At 43.9% G+C, this 15,478-nt stretch overlaps 1 long non-coding RNA gene across 1 annotated transcript; it reads right to left on the bottom strand.

Moving 5' to 3' along the window:
* Positions 1-11,659: 11,659 nt before the first annotated feature.
* On the bottom strand, positions 11,660-15,269 carry LOC130596349 (uncharacterized). Its single transcript, XR_008971506.1, has 3 exons — positions 15,173-15,269; positions 13,445-13,605; positions 11,660-11,865 (listed from the first exon to the last, which is right to left on the bottom strand). It is a non-coding gene; the product is annotated as an uncharacterized LOC130596349 (long non-coding RNA).
* Positions 15,270-15,478: the final 209 nt, after the last annotated feature.

Below are 15,478 nucleotides of genomic sequence, written 5' to 3'. Positions count from 1 at the left end.
ACACGAGGAGAGGCAGACAAGGGTGTCCACCTCTGGCTTCCTTCATGCCTGCAAAAGCTGGGGGGTTCTCAGACATGCTCACATTTGATGATGATGAACTAACTGTAGGAGGAAAATCTCCTCCCAAAGACATTCCTTTTGAAGCTTCTCGCTTGGACTTCCCACTGCAGCCTCCTTGTTCGAGCAAGATTCCGCACCAGCTTGGGATCTTTGGGGGCTGAGTGGAGAAGACAGAACCCTCTAGCCCTTTGTCCTGGCTTCTCCCAGACCGCACTTGTCTGCCTTTGGTGGGCTTGCAGACCTGCAGCAGGCCAGTCCCTGTGGTCAGCATCTCTACAGCTTTGGAGGGAACCCTTTTATCCTATTCTTGCGGGCTGTATGTCACCAGGAGTGACCTGGGAAGCTGCACTCAGACCTCTCCTCTAAACTTTAGCAGCTATTCTGTTACTTCCCTGAATAAAAAAAGGGATTTCATGTAGTCCACAATAACCAGCTCTAATAACCAGTAGGTTTTTTCACACCTACTGAAAGGCAAGCTTGCTGTCTATTGGTGGCACTGTCTCCAGCTTCTCTAGAACACACTTTTTTCCCACAGTCGCACCTTGGAGCACGGTCCTTCAGTTTATTATAAACTTTTCTTGCCTCTTTACTATCAACTGAGAGAATCAGAAAAAAAAAACAATATCCCTTCTATGCTGATAGAGATTTTTATTATTTATAGGTACAGTTGTATTTCTGCTTGGAGGAACACTGTAATATAGAATCATAGAATGGTCAGGATTGGGAATGGCCTAAATATCATTTAGTTCCAACTCCCCTGCTACAGGCAGGGACACCTTCCACTAGACTGGGTTGCTCCAAACCCCATCCAACCTGGACTTGAACACTGCCAGGGATGAGGCAGCCACAGCTTCTCTGGGCAACCTGTGCCAGTGCCTCACCATCCTCACAGGGAAGAACTTCTTCCTTATATCTAACCTAAATCTCCGCTGTTTAATTTTGAAATATATTATACAATATATTGCACCAAATTCCCTGTTACAGACAACAAACACTTTCACTTACATTAACTTGCATGAAAGTAAAATGAAAAATACAAAGTAATCTATTAAATATCTTATATTTCACAATTATGTTTCAAACTTTCAAATGTAGCAGGGCTAAAAACTCAGAGAGTAACCAATACCATTAGAAAGCCCAGAGGCAGGGAGTCTCTGGTTTCTGACGCAGGTGATGCATTGGTTTCTCACCCCTAAGACTACTTACTAGGTGGAGTATCACTGACTTTGATTCTGAAACTGATCTTTTCCCTGTTCTTAGAGGCATTTGTTAAAAGCAGGATAAACACTTCTCTGAAAAGTGAGATATGAGCTGCGGTCTTTGATGAAGCCCATGCCATGAAGAGGCAGCTGAATACTTCATAATGAGATCTACCTGGTCATTTAGAGAATCATCACAGCTGAGAAGCAAGAAACTCCCCATTTCTGAAAGCTTTTGTCCTAAACCAGTTTTCTTCTCCCTAAAAGGGGCTGTCTTGGTGGCAAGACAGGAGAGAGAATGGCCTCAGCTGCCCTTCCATGTGCCACAGGGCATCTTCCAACCAATCATCTTAAGGGAAGTTCAACCATTTTTTTTTCCTCCTAAGAGTATTACAGCCGCTGAATGTAGATACAGCTCGAAATTAGCATACTGCATTCAGGTCTAACTCTGATTTGCATAAGAAGTTCAGAGATAATTCAATAAATGCCATACACATTCTCAGAAAAACTTGTTGAGATTTAATTGGATTGAACAATAATTTTATCTGGTGTTCATTGTATTAAACATTCCAGCAGTGTATTCATTTTTAATTGACGGAATTAATTTTGTAATTATTAGCATTCGGTTCTTCTGGAATCCCACTTTTCTGTATATATTACCTGCCTTGTTTGTGCCTTTTGACACCACTGGAGAAACTGCATGCCAGGCAGTTCTCCTTTTTATCTATTGCATGTATTCAGCTCTGTCTGACACCATGCTGGAAATCAATACACTGTTAAAAAAAGGGTTAATTGCTGTGTTTGTCTTTCTCTCCCTTGGATGTTGGAGAAAATTTCCGGGCATGAGTGGCTGGAGCGATGGCTGCAGCTGCACTGCACTACTCTGCACACACTTGTCTTGTGGGTGACCTGATCTGTGTAGTCCTGCTTCTCCTTCATTGGCATGCCTTTCATGCCAAAGTGTGATGGCCACTGGGACCGCATGCCTCTTCCTTTCACATTTGCTAGTGGGTGCTTTGCACATATAATGATATCGCACGCATTAAATGCTTAAACTGATGTGAAAATATTAATGGACCAATGGGCATAACACTCACCCAGAACTGCAGCTGGCTATTATGTCTGTTTTTAAAAATGAATGAGCGAGGCAAAGGAACGTCTCGGTGATCTGCTCAAGCCCATGCAGCCTGGCACAGAGGAACCAGAGAGAGAATCCAGGAGCCACTGGGTGAAGGCTCTGTGCTGCTGGCAGGGGCATGGATGGAGAGTAAGCGGGGGGAGCAGGCTGCACTGAGGTGTGGAGAGAAGGAGAGAGCTGAGCCCTGCCTTCAGCCCTCTACAAGCCTGGAAATTGCTGGGAGCTTCTTTCTGGGATGAGACAGGATAAGTGGTGATGGGTTTGAGCTGAAAGAGGGGAGATTTGGTCTGGATGTGAGGAAAAAATTATTTACTATCAGGGTGGTTAAATACTGGCACAGGTTGGCATGACCACTGGGTCTTGTGTTGAATTGGCGCATCCCACAAGGATCTGGATGTCATGGGGTTCAAAACATTGCTGGGGAAGGGCAAGGGAGAAGAGATAAGCTTTGTTTATAGCAGCTCAGGAGTTCTGCAGGGCAGGTATCTCTAGCAAGAATAACTTATGGAGAGGGCCGTTTCCACCTGCCTTGGACATGGCAAAGGCTGGGCTCACCCTTAGCAGTACTGAGGCCCTCACTCTGGTTGTTAACATCCTCATTTGCCCACCAGATAGAAAAGATCAACAGCAACTGTTCTCAGCATTGCTTACCAAATGCAACTTACTGCTACGGCATTTTCTTGTTATTGTCATTATTACCATGCTGCATGTGAGATTGAATTTGTCAGAAAATATAATCTAGCTTATTAATCACCTCATGTCCAGTCTTCTGGAATCATGTTGTCTAGCAAGACCTTTCAAGATTAAAAATCCTTCCCCTGATTTTATCGTGGACATGGTAGTATACAACACATTAGTTGCAACTAATAATGATTTAATATTATTAGCTAAATCTTTTATACAACAATAAGATGTAAATATTATTAATATTTTAATGGCAAACAAAAAAAAATATAATCACTACTACTGTTAATCATCTCAAACCTAAATGATCTTTCCTTGATGTGAGAGTTTTATCATTTTCAGTCCCAGTAAAAGGAACTGCTTATGGAGTTCTTCCCTCTGTGAACTCTGTTTTGTTATTGTTTTGTGATTGTTCCCAGCAAAACACTCATGAAGTTAAATTACAGTCACTGACCCATGGCAGCATGTTGAATGTAATGGTTGTGTGAACAGACACCCCCCCGGCATGATCACATTTTCCTCAGTGCAAGTCAATCCCCACCCTCTACATAATTATAATATGTAATATTACATAATATTCAGATGAAAAATCTCAATTAGTTTTTTTAGAAGTCAATATCAATCAATACTATATTTTAATATTATATTCTCTTCTTATCCCTATTTAACATAGAAATTATTTCTGAGGATTGCAAGTTTTCCCAATGATTTTCAGGGATAAAGCCAGCTGACCCTTAAGACAGGAGTTATTTGCAGAGTACAGCTGCCTAAGAAGTGACCTTACAATATCTTCTCTGCCAAAGTCTGCATTAAGCAATATCAACATTTACACAAGAGAAGTACATTCAGCATCAAATATTAAGCATGGCTGCTGCAGAGCGATCAGCAGTGGCTCCAGGAACATGGTGTATTCTTCCCTGCACCTGCCAGCTATGCTGCTCTAGACATCTTGACGCCTGTGGCTCTGCTCTGCGTTGGGTGCCTTTCGCATCCTGGCTGTCTCTGCTGGTAGCACCAGGGCAGGAGCTGGTTACCCCTGATGCTCCCAGGATGCAACCTGGAGCCCCCCAGGCTTTCCAGTGGCAGCTCTGGGAGTGAAAGTTTGGGTATGGGCTTGGCTTGGTTGTGTTGTTGAGGACAGACCCCTTGTGATGCGCTAAACTCTCAGTATTTAAAGGAGGGATTTAAATGAAAATAAGAGGCCTGATGAGAAAAATTTAGAAAATGCAATTTTCATCTGGATTCCTTGTTTTAAGACAGAATTTCAAAGTATATTAAAGGCTTTTTTTATGTGAAAGAACCTGAGGTATCTACCTTCAGCTGCTGCTCCCTTGCTCCACACAATCCCCAGTACAGTCTGGCAAAAGGTAAAAGGACAGACAGACAGTAAATCTTTTTTTCCCCAAAATTTACATGCTTTGCTTCTGCTTTTTTCTTGTCTCCGATACTAATTGTTTTTCTTTGTCCTTCTCCACCTATTTTTCCCCCTTTTCCTCTACTATTTCCTCCATTAGCTCAATGGTCTGGTTGCCATGGCTGCTGGCGGCTACTCTGCTGTCTTTACCAGACGTGTTGATCTGGTAAGCTCTGCAATCCAGGACCTGCATAGAAGAATAATAATTAAGAAGAAGAACTTTGAGAGATGTGCCAAAGCACACAAAGCTGCTTGCTGGTGGAGTTCTGCTCTGGGCAGAGGCTTCCCCATCTTATGTAGTGGTGGGCACTGGCTGTCAGCTACACCATGTGAACGTAGATCCCTTTCTGCTCTCCTTTCCCAAAGAGCATTCTGCATCCCCTCCTGCATGAGGAAGCAGAATCTGTGAGAACACCCCAAAACCACCTACCACTATCTGCAAACTGCTTGCCTTTTCATCTTGAAAAAACGAAGAGATGGCCACGATGAGCGCACCTCAGTGAAGGTTACTTCACAGATCTATGTAAGCAAGAAACATATTTTAAACACAGCTTGGTAAATGCACAGGCTACCTAAACAGATACAAATTTAGATGTACCGTCTCCTCTCCATCTGCGGCTCTCTAGAAGTGCACACACCCCACACTACTGATCTTGAGCTGTTGATGTCTGAAGAAAGCCCCTCGTTCTCCCTTCCCTCCAGCTGTGCCTTCCCTTTATAAATACTGCTTTAGCTAGCAGCTTTTAACAGGTTTTCTGGTCTGTTTTGCTGTCCCTCCTGCTGTCCCCGTAGGTTTCCAGTGCTCCCGCCTCTTCTGGCTGCCAGCAGGCAGGAATAGGCAGGAGTGTCTTGGGCTAGTGGCCCTCTGCCAGCCGCCAGTTCAGGGAAGCTCCTGCCTGCAGTGCGCAGTGCAATTATAATTCCACTCATGTCCTCAGATAAACCGGCAGTTTGGCAGACACACTCCAAAACTGTCAGGGCGGCAGTGCCCAAGAACAGCGCCGTTCCCTTGGTGTCTGGCCAAGAGACAATGGAGTCTCCAAGACAGAAACTGCAGTGCTGTTGCGAGGGGACACCCACCATGGGATGCACTGGGGCGACTGAGAAGGGATTTTGCTACACTACGCTGTGCTCTACTGCACAATAGGGCTTCCCTGACATGTTGTATTCGTGATGTTCTACCTTGTGATAAGCTGTTATTAAGTAGAAGAAAAGGCCTAGGTGAAAGTTTTTTATTTTTATGCTTATTTCTGATATCCATTGATGAATTAAAATACTACTCTTATGGAGATATAGAACATATGCATATGAAAAATGAATACAAAATAAGTCCGTTATTATCAGTGTTATTACAATGAATACTTGATTAACTCATCATACCATCATACTTGCAGTGAAATGTTCTCACTGATTATAAAGTGCTAAATCCCCATTAAGTGATACAAATGACAAATGAACACCTACGGACATACATATGACAGCCCCATCAATAAACAAGGAATTAACCGTCTCTAAATTATAAAAAGAATTCTTTCTTTCAAAAACTATTTCTTTGCTGTCATTTCTTAAATTTTCTGGTACCATCACACCACTAGCAAAAACATTGAGGAATTTTGGCAAAACAAACAGCAGCCTTTATTAAGTGCTTTATGTCCATGATGCCAGCTTTAGGACTGTTTTCATTCATAGTAAAATTTGTAAATACTCAAACAGAACATAATTTTACTCGAAAAATAAATGCAAAATCATAGATCCTGATTATAGGGGTAGGAGCCATATGGCAAAATTAGTACTGGGGAACAGCTACTAAAAATGAAGATATTTACTGGAGTTCAGCTCTGTGTTGCCAGCACTGGTGTGAGTGGGAACAGCTCTCCCAGCTGGTCCTCCACACTCAGCTCGTTTTGTGACAGACCTCCAGGACACTAACCTCCTCAAATAACCAGCTCCAAAGACTGTAGAAACCAACTGATGGAGTCATCTCTGCTTTACCGGCTCCCAAATCTGAGAAAATAAAGCTAAAAGAAAATGGATGAGTTATCACATTTCCTGTCAAAACTATATATTAAAAAAGTACAAGTATCCTAAAAGGTGCAAATACCTCCCCAAAAGAAAAAAAAAAACAACAAAACAACACTTTTCTATGAAGATGGACTTTACTGTGTGAAAACAGGCATTTCTGGTCACAGGAGTTTGGTTTGGCAGTGCCTGAGGCTGTGCAGAGTTGGAGCAGCACCATGCACTTAGGTGGCATTGTTCTGCAGGGCTGACATGGAATGTCAAACATTAGCATTTCAAAAGCCTTTCAGACCTAAGCCCTAATTGTCAAAAAAACATTATTTCTTGCTTGGAAAATGTTTACAGAGCCATAGAGTACTAATGAATGGTTTATTTCCAGGCTTCTCTTTTAAGCAGGAGCCTTGCCTTTCTTGCTGTGAGCTCTTCTCAGGAGTTGTCAGCTACACCAAGACCCGCCTGTCACACCGAGAGTAAGCCAAGTAGTATAACTAAGAGCAGTGTTATGATGGTGATGATGATAGTTTTCACCAAAAGTCTCACTAAAGGGTTAGGAGCATCATCAATGACAAGATGACTGAAGAAAGCTGTAATTTTTGAATAGGAATTCACATGTGAATTGAGGAATGGATCTGTGTAAGACTTGACTTTACTTCAGAATATGCATTAATAATGTGAAATTTCTCTCAGACTAAACTTAAGGGAGTTCTTCTTGGGGACAGAAAGCTTATCTCACTAGCCATGTAACCATAAAAAATGAATAAACACCCCTGTGCTGAATGACCCAGCAAGGAAGGAGAAAAAGATGCTTTTGCTATTTCTCAGTACCCAGATCTTTGTAAGAGGTGTGAGTGCAGCTTAGGCTGAGGTTTGGGAGCTTACCTCATTGCTACAAGAGAAATGTGGAAAAGAGCAGCAAAGGGACTGCGTTTTGGGAAGGAAGTGAAGTTGCAGCTAAATAAAAAGGAGTTTTCCAGTTGCTGGCTGTAGCTGCTGCAGCCAATTGCTGACAACACCATACCTCCAGGGGTTTGGCGTCTTTAAATATGTCACTGTACTGGTCTTAACTGGAGGACTGCTGTGGACAGAGGAGCAACCGTGGTGTGTGGCTGGGCTGCATGAACCCCTGACCCCAGGATAACCTTTGCTGGCTGATTGTGTGGAGGACCGTAGGCAGTCCCAGCAGGCACCTGGAGATGGTGCCACCAGTGTGTCCTCACCTTTACCTTGAAGTGAAGCATCATGTCTTCATACAGACATTCTTTTGCTCATGGTAGCAATGACGAGTTGAATTGTTTGCACCTCAGAAAATCGTTATGCTGGTGAGCCCCAGCAAGGATGGGATCTGCACTGTGTCGTGCTCTGGCTAGAGTTCCAGCCAGTGCTGCATTGCATGGCATCCTCTGCATCTGGAAGGATATGATATTGTCTATGGTCCCTTTTTTTTTCCTTATTACCTTACCTCTCTCCAGTAAAAGGCATTTTAATTAAATACCTTACAGGGTTGATTGCTTTTCTTACTGGGAGCTACAACAGCTAGCACTGCTGCATCGCATTCATGAACAATTAGCCACTTGCATACTTAACCCATCTACTGCGCTTTACTTGGGCATGATGGCTTCTGTGTGGACATCTCAGGAGAGTGATATTTGTCCCCAACAAGTCCCCAGGCTGGGAAGCCAAGGAACTGATGCTTACTGGCGTGTTTGTGCTCAGCTTGTATTTGAGCTGGAAAAGGGTCTCCCTTTGGGTTTCTGGCTGTCAGTCAAGCAAAGGAAGGATAACATCATAGAATTTCTCATCCACAACATTTCTGTTTACACATTGGCTCAAAGAAGAGGAAGATGGGAGCAGCCGATATGGTTTATCAAAGGGAGCTGTCCCTCACTGGCTGCCTGACCCTCAACAAACTGTCATCTGTCTGGGTCTAATCTGACCTTTCTAGATATGCAAATAATACATCCACCTCAGGCCCAGTGTTCACAGGTTTGATTTTCATGGGCAGTCAGCTTCTGCTGCTCTCAGTTTTTGCCCTGCATTTTCTCGCACATGTAAGAACAGATCTATGAGAGTGTTCATTTACTGGGGACTGGCTCTGTAATTTAGTCTGTTTTCTCCTTGGGAAAAAAACACTTTACAGATTAACAATCATGTTAACAGCTTCTGTTGTGTATATAAAAGTACATCACTCTTGTGGCTTCATAATTCTACCATAATACCCGTATTCTGACAGACATGAATAGCAGACTTTGATGCTGATTTGTTTAGATTTTTCTGAAATTGAATTTCTTGCTCATGAGAAAAAAGGAAGTGTATTTTTTCCTACACCAGATCAGAATCAAATGCCTGTATTTCTCTAGATCTAGCTGATGGAGCAAGCCCTCATTCTTCCAGCCTGTTTCAGTTCTGTGGTTGATTTTGGGAGCATTCCTACCACAAGACAGCACTCAGAAAAACAACATTTTCTGAAGTAGGTTGTGGGTGGGTGGTGATGGGAGGATGAAATGCAGGAGCTCCCCAGGGTTTGCTGTGCAGGTGTGGATAGAACCCAAGGCAGCAGAGTGGGAAGGATGGATGCCCTCCCAGCACAGAGCTCTGCTCTGCTGTGGACAGCTTGAAAAGCAGTGAAGAAGAAGGGATCTGGGCAGGGACATCAGCACTGGAGAAAGCCCTAGGTGCTGTAGATGATGGAATGGCAGTCCTGTACTGAAAAAGCTGTTCTGAACTATTTATCCTGAGAAAACTGGCGATGTTAAACCATTCAGCCATCTCCATGCAATGTAGTCCATTTATCTTTAATACAGCCTCCCTGTTCTGTAGTCAAAAAAGACGACAAGGGAGGCTGCCAGCTTTTCCTGCCTTCCACCAGCACCAGCTGTGACCTGGATAACCCACAGGTGTAACAACATTCACCCCAAACTGGTACTTCATTGCTATTCTAAATACTGCTCTTGTGGAGGAAGTTAACAAGAACCTCTTACACGGGAGCTCTTCGCATTGATATCCCTGTTGTATGTACCCATGCTCCTGAAGCCTTTGGGTGTACACCAGGGTGCAGTACCCTCCCTCCACAACGTGTGGGATAGGCTCCAAGCCCTGAGGAAGGCAATGCCTGTCCCCAGAGGAGTGCTTCTGCCCACAGACTGCAAATCCAGCCCCTCTGATGCCTCTCTTCCAACAGCAGGGCCAGGCATCCTGAACTGTAAGTCCATTTGTAGATCCCGTGCTTCTGTGCTCTTGGGCATGGCTTGATGCTGCAGCTTTTAGTCACATAATAAACCCCACTCTCTTCAGCATGAAGTATCCTAGAGTGCTGATTGAAAGCTAAATAATCTGATGGAAAGACTTTTAAAGGCCTTCTTAAGGTATTTTTATGTCTTAGCACATCCTGATAGATGTGATGCTGTATAATTCAGGGCTTTGAGCAACCTGGTCCAGTGGAAGGTGCCCCTGCTTGTGGCAGGGGGCTTGGAATGAGATTGTCTTTAAGGTCCCTTCCAACCCAAACCATTCTATGATTCTACAGAAATCCTAGAAATATAGTTTACCTATAGGTCTCAAACCTGCTACCACCAGAATTACACCTGCCATTTGAGCTGCTTCTGGGCTGTAGGTAACCAGGTTTCTGGGCTGCTATACCTTTCTGAACCATTCTAAGTGCTTCTGCATTTATTTACAAGTGGGTCCTTCTCAATGTGATGGAGGCAAGGTACCCCTGTCCATGCAAACACCATGACAGCTGTGAAGAGAATGAAAGGCAAAGTCAGTAGGACTGCAAAGTATTTTTATGAAACAAATTGATCTTTCGGTGAAAATACATGCATGGGTACCCACACATACGTCCAAAGGCACAAACTTGTAATTCTAAATTTGCCAGTGGTTCTTTTTGTGGAGGAGGTTCCCATGGTGCTGGTGCTCATGAGGAAGCCTTTCCTTGTGTTCCCCTATACCCAGGTAATGTCAGGCTGTTTCATGCCCCTGTCACCCCATTTTGGACAAGCAGGATGCTGCCTGCTTGCCCCCAGCCTGGTGGTGTACCCATGTATCATCCTGCCCCCACCAGCTCTGTGTTCCAAGAGCTGCCAGAGACAGGGAGGTGCCAGAGAGGAGACTGTAGCCAGCACTGCTCAAGAGTTTGGTCCTGGCCACTGATCGTCCTTTCCTTTCCACTTCTTTTCCCATACTGATTTGTTTTCTTTTTTGCAAGGGCTGCAATATGGAAATGTAATGCTCAACGATGGGCAGCATTTGCTAAATGTTGGTGATGAGGAACGGGAGGAGGTTATGGATCCCTGAGCATCTGTTGCTGGAAATGTGTTTGCTTGCTCCTTCTTCTGCTTGTTTTCCCTTTCTGATCCCTTTCAGGTATTGTCCATGGATAACGTAAGCTTGAACTTTGTCTGAAACCACAGCCACTGCCCACTGCTGCCCTGTGAGCATGGCAGTGAGGCAGAAGACTGTGTGAGATGAGTTGGAGGAGGTATGCCTGACCTTCAGATATTTTCTGGGATGTTCAGTTATTGCTGGTTCCTTTCCGATTCTCCTCTCTTCACAATGATGATCCTCAGTGTCCTGGCTTCAGCAGTAGCAGTCTTTTTTTTCTCCTTCTTAGTAGCTGGTGCAGTGCTGTGTTTTTGACTTTCAGCCTGGGAGCAGCACTGATAACACCTATGTTTTTAGTTGCTGCTCAGTAATGTTTAGTCTGACCAAGGACTTTGTGAGCCTCATGATCTGCCAGGGAGGAGGGGAAGCTGGCAGGAAGCAGAGACAGGACACCTGACCCAAACTGACCAAAGAGGTATTCCATACCACAGCACGTCATGCCCAGGATGTAACTGAGAGTTAGCCGGAAGGGCTAGATCACTGCGGGGACCTGGGTATTATCAGTCAGCAGGTGGTGAGCAGTTGTATTCTCTTCACTTATTATTTCCTTTATCATTATTATTATTGTTGGTAGTAGCAGTAGTGATTTGTGTTATACCTTAGTTATTAAACTGTTCTTATCTCAACCCATGGGAGTTACATTCTATCAATTCTCTTTGCCATCCCTCCGGGAGCAGGGGGAAGAAAGGGTGGGGGTGGGGGCATGGGGTAGGGTAGACTGTGTGGTCCTGATTTATGGCCTGGGTTTAAACCAGTACACTCAGGTAAATGAAAGTGCCATCACAGACATGATAGAAATGATCTTAGCTTCTCAGGCTGTTAAGTGAGAAATCAGCTCGATGAGGACTATTGAAGTACATGAAGCCAAGGGCTCCTCCTGCCCACACATGCTTCTGCTCAGCCTCCTTTCTTCTGTCCTGAAGGCAGCAATGTTGCTTCCCATTTGTTGCACACTATTTTTAGGAATGCAGCTTTTTAAATGAAGGAAAAAAAAAACAAACAAAAAAAAAAGAAAAAAATCCATTTAGCTATTATAGTTTGCCATAGTGGTGCATTTTTATATTATTCCACCAACAAACCTAAGGCTGTAAACGAGCCTTTTCTTCTCCTTTGGTGGGATTTTGAAGTATGGTGATATGCATTACTTGGAAGTGAGGCACTGTTTATCTTGACCTAGAAGGATTTGCCATACAGAAGCATCACTCGAGCTGCCCTCAGACATGGGTAGGAGACAGGGATAGCGGAGCCCTTAGCATTGGGCTTAGTCTGGGAAGGCTTGGTCGCACCTCCCCACCATGCTGTGGAAGCCCTTTGGGCAGGAACACTGGTCCTCTGCCAACCCTGCCTGCCTGCTGCCTGCTGCTATGACAAAGGTCCTTACTGTCCCTACAGCTCCTGCTCTACCTGCTGCAGGCACGTTGGAGCAGAGGGGCTCAGTCGAAAGCACTGCACTCCCATAGTGGGCCAGGATCACATCCATCCTTGCCAGAGCCTGTGGAGACACTGTTGGGGTAAGTGCCAAGCCCAGCTCCATGTAGGGAAAAGATCCTGTTTTGTGTTCCCAGGCAGGACAGCCCACTCCTCTGAGCACGGACCACCAACCCAGGTGGCTCTTGCCTCCCCATCACCCTCAGCAGTGACAATCAGTCTCTGCAGCTCTCTGCCATGGAAATGTACATGTTTTTGCACCACCCCCCCCCGATTTGTATGAGAACCCAGACTCAAGCAGCTTCTGTAGCAGTTTTGTCTTTGCTGAAATTAAATTCAAGAGTAGAAAGATAAAGGCAATGTTTGAGGAGAGGGACCGATGAAGCAATTGGTCCCCATGGCTGACATGCTATAGATCTCGTGGAGAAAGATGTTCAGAAACAAGATTCTTGGAAAGAGAGGAAAATATGAAAGTAAATAGGGAAACTAACTTTAGGGACCTGTGGGCTTTGTCTGTGTTTTTCTACTTGATTTTGTTTTCCTAAATTTCTAGGATACAAAGAGCTAAGAAATAGGAAAAAAGTGACTGAATAAAGATATGGAGGTAATTCAAGACTGCACCACCAAAAAAATGTCTACTATGTGCCTCAGTTGTTCTTTACTTCTTATGAAATGCACCGCAGTTATAATAAACACATTGCAAAATGCCTGTTAGGTTATAAGTATGTGGTAGCTTTCAATAATGCTCTTTGTGTTATGTCAAGATAGCACAGTAAATAACTTACATTTGTATAGTGTTTATGCAGTTGCTAAAAGTGTTCAGAGATACGTTATATGAAAGTAAAAGTATTAAATGAAGAGGAAAAGTAATTCCAGAGCAAACTATACCATGATAAAGAGAATCAAGGTTTCAGTAATAATACTTGATGAAATCAGAAGACAAGTGTGCTCATGTGTGAAAGATACAGAGAGAGCTGGAGAAAGCAAGCCTAAATACCGTTATTTTGTCTCATCCCTCAGAATTTCAGGAAGAAAGGAAGCTGTTGGATTCCTGTCCCCAGGCTGCGGAAAGGGAGGTTGGGTGCTGTGGCATGTGCAGGAGTGTTTATTGCAGGAAGATACCTGCCAAGTTAATTACAAAGATGGGGTCTCCCTCCTCCATGCCAATGGCTGGTCCCTGGCCTCAGAGCTGCTCTGGCCCTCACTGCCCTGGCTGTGCTGACCAAAGGAAGCCCTGCCATGTGTGCAGATCAGTTGTGTTCATAAGCAGTCAGAGGTTATTTCTGCAGGGAAGACAGATTATTAAACCTCAGCTGGTATTCACTGTGGTCCCTTTCTTTCATCAACTCTCCTCTCCAATATTGTATTTCTTATTCTTTTGGGAAAATGGTGCACTATTTAATAAGAAGAACAGGTTGCTCCAGTACACCTGAGTATTGATGATTGACTCTCAGGCTTTTTTTAATAATTCAACTGCAAGATAGGCCCTGTGTATCCAAAGCACGCCTGAAGAGTGCCCCAGAGAAGAAAACTGAGTTTAAAGATTTTCCTGTTGGGTGCTGGGTGGTGAGATACTCCTTCTAACCCAGCTGGGAGCAAACCCCTCCTGCCTGTCACAGAAAGAGGTGGCTCCACCTGAGTCTCAGATCATTTACTGACCAAAAGCTAAACCAGGAAAACAACCCATAGCAAGTGAGCAATAATAACCAACACACTCACTGCAGTGTGGCAAGGACAAAGACAGACCTGAAGGATAGCTTTGAGCAGAGTGTGGACAGTTTTGTGTGTGGACCATATTTATCACCTTGTGTTTGAATCTGACTCCTCCAGAGACAGCAGATTTTCTCCAGGACTTGATTCTAAGCTGTGTTTAGCAGAGTCGTGTGAAACCTTAGCAAGCTAATGCTAGCAGGAGAAACCAATCACTCCTGCCAGTGTTCTGTCTTTGCCAACTTGTGGGTTGGTTGCTGTTGAGCTAATCCAGATACAGAGGAGAAAAAGAGCACAGCAAGGCTCTACTAACATCTCCTAGTGGTACTTTTCTAGAGGAGCTGCCCAAGGAACAACTGAACCCATGAGGCATGTCTGGCAAATGGCACCCTTATTAGTAACTTCCTCCTTGTATGTTAGGCCAGCAGCATCTCCTGAATGTTGCTCCAAAAGCAGGAGACGATGATCCTCCACAACACTGACAGAGTTGTGAATGCTCTCTGCAGCTACAGCTGCAACCCACTCTCCTGCCCCTTGAAGAAAAACATTGTCCTGTTGCTCTTCTCCTGTCTGCTCTTGAGTACATCTGCTGATGGTGCATGTTTCCTGTTGCTCCAGAAGTGGCTGTTTTAATATAGGTTTTCAAGACTCTTCTATAAAAAGACAAGGTTTCTGCTGACTTGTGCATTTTGCACTCATGTGTTTGCATGAATTTTGCACGCAAGGCAGCGCTGCGAACTAGAATAAAACAAGGGAAAAGGATGGCCTACAGGCCAGGGTCTGGTTAATCCCATCAAGTACATAGAAGCAATCTTCATATTGGCTTAGGGGAGCTAACACATGCTGGTAACTGAGGGAATAAGCAATCTGCAGGCAACACATGAAGAAAACAAGGATGGATGTTTCAAAAATGCAATGGAGAGGATACATCCTGAAGGATTAAGGGAAAATGATTGTTTTATCTTTTCTGACATTAACAGCACAAGCATACACACATGCACCAAATCCATTAGCTAGCTGGAATTTATTTCTCATCCTTGTTTTTCTACAGGTGTTGAGTCTCTTCCCAGGTTCTATTAAGTCCCTGGCAAAATTTCTCTCGAGTTCAGCAATAAATTAGACCCTTTATGAATTACATACCTCTGATGCCTCCTCAGAGAAATAAAACATTAGCAGGATACAGTGCTGTGTTTGTGCAGCCAGGAACTCTGAGAACCATTCACTCCATCATCACTTCAGGTGCCAAAATACACCCAATTATCAGTATCAGGATACGTAAATCACCCAAACCAGGTGGATTCTTGCTCTTTTCATTCTAATATTTTAAACCTCAGTTTAATGTACTGTTTCTAGCTATGTAGAAAGAACAAGGTTATAGCAAATCCAAAATACAGTTATTTGTAGCAAAGATTCATACAGTTTAGAAGGCATTACAATGTTGGTGTT

Source organism: Pezoporus wallicus, unplaced genomic scaffold, assembly GCF_028554395.1.
Source record: "Pezoporus wallicus isolate ANWC-B61680 ecotype Strahan unplaced genomic scaffold, APGP_CSIRO_Pwel_v1 contig_7227, whole genome shotgun sequence".
Lineage (NCBI taxonomy): Eukaryota > Metazoa > Chordata > Aves > Psittaciformes > Psittacidae > Pezoporus > Pezoporus wallicus.
This window is presented reverse-complemented; position numbering and strand designations above follow the sequence as displayed.